Here is a 6000-nt window from a genome sequence, read left to right as displayed (position 1 = left end):
TCCGGGGTTGCGGCACCGCTCAGGTTTGGCCCCGGCGCCCCGGCTGGATCAAATGTGTGTGTGTGGAGATGTGAGCCGGCTCGCGGGGTTACAGCACCACTCGCTCGACTGTGGCCTACCCGGGCTCCCATCGTCATGACGGCTGGGCCAAACCTGAGTGGCGCCGGGAGCCCAGAGGCTGCGGTGCCTGGAGCCGGGAGGCGACCCCAGCCCGCCCCGTGGGAGAGGAGCTGCCGCGCCGTCCTTTGAAACATTCTGGCGAGCCAATTCTGGGTCTCGACCCACAGGTTGAGAAACCCTGGTCTAGACGCCACTTATGCCTCTCGCCTTGCGCCGTCTCTGCACCCGGGTGAATTTCGGTGGGGGCAAAGGCCTGATGGCGGCTAGGAAGGCTTTGGGAGCTGCCAGGCCCTCCCCCCGGCTCTGCTGTCATGCACACACGCTAACCTGCTGATATCTCTCTCTCTTACACACACACACACACACACACACACACACACGCACACACAAACACACTTGCTGCCTTTGGCACATTCCAATTACCAGCGAGTCCCCGGAAGCCTCCTCTCAAGCCAGCCGGGTACTCCCTTGTGCCGGAGACGTACCAAGTGACAATGTCACGGGAGCAATGTTCTCAGCTCCTGCGTTTCCTCGTGGGGCTGCGATCAAAGGGAAGCGTTCCCTTTCCATGACCCCTCTCGCTGGGCTGGCACACTGCACGTCACCGAGCCCATATCTGGCACGCCGCCCGGGGCTTCTACACGGTGATCCCTCGTCCAGCACGGCCGGCTTCCCCAGACACTGTGCCAGAGGTCCCCATGGCGCCATCCTGAGGCGAATGCATCCAGTTGCCTTTTAGCACCTTTGATCTGCCCCCGCCTTCGTGTGGCGCTGACATTCCAGACGCAGCCGGTGCCCAGGGTCACAGGACATGAGGGAGGGCAGCCTGGTGGTTAACGCGCTCGCTGGGGATGCGGGAGCTGTGACGTTATTTCCCAGCTGTGCTACAGACCTCGGGCAAGTCCCGGGGAGCTAGATCTTCCGCAGGACGGCCCTGCTCCCATTTAGGTGCTTGAATAAAGGACCTGATTTGTCAGAAGAGCTCAGCTGGTCTCAATCCTGGGTGCTGAGCCCTGTTCAAAATCCCGCCCTCTCCGAGCCTCAGCATCCTTCCCGGAGAACAGTCCTGCCTTTCTTCCACCCTTTGCCTTGTCCGGTTAGTTCCTTTGGGGCAGGCCCTGGCTCCCCATCTGCGGCAGCACCTGGCACAACGGGAGCCCCAATCTTGGTGGGGGAATAATAAGGGGCTACAACTGGAGGGCAACCCTGAAAAAGGATGGAAGGTCTAGTGGGTAGAGCAGCGAGCCTGGGGGAGGAGTCCTGGCTTCCAGTCACTTAGGCCCAGATCCTCCAAGGAAATCAATGGCAATTAGGAGCCCAGATCCCACTGGGGGTTCATAGAGTCCAAGATCACCTAGTCGGACCTCCTGTATAACACAAGCCAGAGAACTTCCTCAAGAGAATTCCCAGAGCAGAAACACATCCCATCTTGATTTTAAAATGGCCGCCGATGGAGAATCCACCATGCCCCTGGGAAAATTGTGCCAGTGGTCTGTATCCAATGGCTCTGGGGCTCAGTCGCGCCGTGCCTCAGTTTCCCCCGCTGTAAAATGGGGATAATGCCCCACTAGCTCCCAGGGGTTCTGTGAAGTGCTCAGATACCAGGGTGATGAGGGCCATATAAGGACACGTCTAGATAGGGATCAGGCGTGACAGAAAGCAAAATCCGCAGCGGAGAATTTCCTCTGCGTCCCATGGAAGGGTTAATGGCTCGTGGATCGCCTCCTCTCCAGGGAAATGACTTGAACAGCAGCTCTGGCCAAGCGCCTTCCCCATCCATTACCCTGATTGTGTTCTGAGCGCCCGAGATGGCTATCGGAGCCTTTCTCCTTGAAAGATGAGCAGCCAGGCCTCCTGCTTTCTCCTTCGCCACGCCCCAGCCTTTATCGCAGGAGCAAAGCACCACGGTTTGCTCCCCTCGGGGACGGGAGCTTTCCAAAGACCCGGGTGGACGGATAGTGGAGAGTAGAATCCCTTTGGCCCAGGTTGGGATCAATGGAGGGACAGGCTCTTCCTCTGAGCCGCAGGCCCCCCAGCTGTAAAGCCGGGGGTAATAATCCTTCCCTTCTCCCACCCTTTGTCTCTTCAGTCTTGGGCAGGGACTGTCTCTCATTCTGTGGCCGTGCAGCGCCTGACACTACAGGGCCCATAGGCAGGGCTGGTGCAAGGAAGTTTTGCGCCCTAGGCGAAACTTCCACCTTGCGCCCCCCCAGCCCTGCGGCAGCTCCCCGCCCCCCCTCCACCCTGAGGCGCCCCCCCCCGCAGCAGCTCCTCCCCCCTCTGCCCTGAGGCACCCCCCCCCCCACGGCAGCTCCCCCCCTCCCCGTGGAGCCGTGTGGCAGCTACCCACCCCAGCTCACCTCTGCTCTGCCTCCTCCCCAAGCAAGCTGCCCCCGCTCTAATTCTCCTCCCCTCCCAGGCTTGCAGCGCCAAACAGCTGATTGGCGCCGCAAGCCTGGGAGGCGGGAGAAGTGGAGCGGCGACCACGCGCTCGGGGAGGGGGCGTAGGAACGCTGTAAAAAAAATTGGGGGCACCGCTTTTTGGCGCCCCAGGCAACCACCTAGTTTGCCTTAATGGTAGCACCGGCCCTGCCCCTAGGCTGCCCGGGAGTCAGCCACAGAGCTAGGAATCGAACTCAGGTCCCCAGCCAGATCCCAGCCCACTAGGCCATCCTTTCTACTTGCTGCTCCCTTCCCGGAGCCTCTGCCTCCATGCCTGCCCCTTCCTAGCTCAGGCGCTCCCTGGGGACAGGGGACCGTCCTTGCTGCAAAGTGCCCGGCACATTGTGGGCCCTGCCGCAAACCAACCAGAAACCAATCAAGAGCGTTCAATGATTAATTACAAGTGCAGCTCCAGCTGCAGGGTGTCTCCCGATCCCCCGGGCCGGGGGTGGGGGCAGCAGGTCACAGCTGTACCCGATTGAACGAGACGCTCTGCCCCAGAAGAGGCGAGTGGGGCAGGGGGAAGAGGGTGTCCCAAGAGCAACCTACCACCACCCTGACGCCAGCTTTTCAGCACCACGAACAGGGCCCAGGCTGGCTCTAGTGGAGGGAAATGGCCCTGGTGCTGGAGAGATCCAGGGCTGCTCTTCGCTTGTTTGCATCCAGGGGTGCGTCTCTGCAGGGAGTTGGTTTTACACTGTCTTCAGATGGTTCCTTTCTGGCTCTCCTGGGCCGGAACCGGAGTGGAGGCCGTGTCCTCAGTCGGGGTCCCGCCGGCGGACAAACACCCACTCCTGTCACGAGTGGGCAGAACTCAGCTGCAGACCGTGCGTCTCACGTTGTTCCACGCATGGGGGGGAGGGTGCAGATGAACATCTAGCAAAACAGCAGCTTTAGTCACGATTCATAAACTAGGTGTATTACGGCAGCATCTTGGGACCCCAAACGGGGCCCTGCTGGGCAGGTGCTGTATGGCCGTGGGACCACGGCGACGGACCCTGCCCCAGAGAACTCATCAGTCATTTTCTGGAATGGCTAATTACAAACACATTGGCTGCTGATTGGCTGGCCTCCTCTGATTTATTATTTAATTAGCACTAATAATTATTGTCACAGTTACAGGGCGGCACCTCTGACCCTGCTGTGGCCTCTCCGAGCGCACCCCCCACAAGCGCTGTCACCTCTCCTGGTGTGAAATTCCTGGAGCGGGCGCTGGGCTGGCCCACCCTGTGCCTCCACCATGCTTTCCCCAGCAGGTCCAACCTGCGGTTCCCCCTGCAGCGCTCTGTGGCCAGTGGTGAGTAGAGTATCGGGGGGGTAGCCGTGTTAGTCTGTAGCCACAAAAACAACCAGGAGTCCGGTGGCACCTTAAAGACTAACAGATTTATTTGGGCATAAGCTTTCGTGGGTAAAAAACCTCACTTCTTCAGTGGTGAGTAGAGCGATCCAACGGCCTTCCGAAATCAAAGCGTTGCTTAATTCTAACAGTAAGAACGAAGTGTAACATGAGAGGGGAAAGGATTGGCAAACAGCAAGTGTGCAGATCTGCCTTCCCTAAAGTCCTGGGACGATGGGCCAGGAAGGTCTAGCTTCTTCAGCAGGTATTAGCCAGGACAGCCACCCATCAACAACCCCACCGCCATCCTCTGAGAAAGGGAAGGGTGTCACTTTTCATCCCGCCACATGTCCTTTCGCTCTGCTGGTTCCCACCCAATCCCACTTCTGTAGCTCAGCTGGAGCAAAGAATCATTAAGAAAGGGATAGATAATAAGACAGAAAATATCATATTGCCTCTATATAAATCCATGGTAACGCCCACATCTTGAATACTGTGTGCAGATGTGATCGCCCCATCTCAAAACAGATCTATTGGAATTGGAAAAGGTTCAGAAAAGGGCAACAAAAATGGTTAGGGGTAAGGAACGGCTGCCCTATGAGGAGAGATTAATAAGACTGGGACTTTTCAGCTTGGAAAAGAGACGACTAAAGGGGGATATGATAGAGGTCTATAAAATCATGACTGGTGTGGAGAAAGTAAATAAGGAAGTGTAAAATAAAATAAAATAAAATAAAATAAAATAAAAACATTTATTCCTTCTCATAACACAAGAACTAGGGGTCACCAAATGAAATTAATAGGCAGCAGGTTTAAAACAAACAAAAGGAAGTATTTCTTCACATAACACACAGTCAACCAGTAGAACTCTTTGCCAGGGGATGTTGTGAAAGCCAAGACTATAACAGGGATCAAAAAAGAACTAGATAAATTCATGGAGGATAGGTCCATCAATGGCTATTAGCCAGGATGGGCAGGGATGGTGTCCCTAGCCTCTTTGCCAGAAGCTGGGAATGGGCGACAGGGGATGGATCACTTGATGATTCCCTGTTCTGTTCATTCCCTCTGGGGCACCTGGCCTTGGCCAATGTTGGAAGACAGGACACTGGGCTAGATGGACCTTTGGTCTGACCCAGTCTGGCCGTTCTTATGTAAAGAGATAGAATCCTCCCCGCTAACAGCCCGGACAGCGTCTTTTAACAACCCTGAAGCGTTTACCCCCAGTAACAGGTCCAGCTGTTATTTCGCTTCCTGCTGGGGTTTTCTTACCACCCCCGCTGCCCCATTAAACTGAACCAACATCTTCCTACAGGAAACACCCCAGTGACCTGCTCTCAAACGACGTTCCTACGTTAGCACAGAGCAACCCAAATGATCAAAAGCCCCATGGTATTATTATCACTGAGGGGTCGTGGTGCCAAGATTTCCTTCCCAACCACCAGAGTCCCCAACTTTCTTTCTGTTTGAAACAAGAGCTGAGACACACCCCGATCACAGGCTTTAAGTAAAAACATCCGTGATGGGGTATAGACTCCCCGCTCTGATCCTGGCTCTGAGAGGGTTAATGCAGGCCTGAGAGGCCAATTAACCCACCTGGCGGGTGGCCGAGAGGCCTAATTAAAGATGAAGCCCGGCTGGGGAAGGAGCTGGGTGGTGACTATTAAAGGGAGCACAGATGAGAAGGAGAGAACGCTGCAGGCCCTGGCTTGGAGGTAGAGAGCAAAGAACCTAGAGCCATGGACGAGGACGCCCAGGGGGAGAGCTGGCCTGGGGGCTCCTCTCCTGAGTGGCGAGGCCAGGAGAGAAACACAGCTGTCGCTGGGGTGGAGCAAGCGCCGATGAGAGGGTACGACCTGCAAGAGGCTGGGGCCTGCTGACAGGCTATGGCAGGAGGGAGTCTGGGGACAGGTTGCGGGTTATAGGATCCCTGGATTGGAGCCCAGTATAGTGGGAGGGCCTGGGTTTCCCTCTAGTCACTGGGGAAGCAGGTGGGAGGCCCCTGGGAAGGGGAAAAGGATTGAGGGAAGGGGGTGGGGACCACAGGGCCCCCAGTCAGAGCTGAAGACCTTTTGTAAGGACATTGGACTTTCTGTTATCCCAGA

Source organism: Emys orbicularis, chromosome 19 (genome assembly GCF_028017835.1).
Source record: "Emys orbicularis isolate rEmyOrb1 chromosome 19, rEmyOrb1.hap1, whole genome shotgun sequence".
Classification (NCBI taxonomy): Eukaryota; Metazoa; Chordata; order Testudines; family Emydidae; genus Emys; species Emys orbicularis.
The sequence above is the reverse complement of the archived record's forward strand: the minus strand, read 5'-3'. Positions refer to the sequence as shown.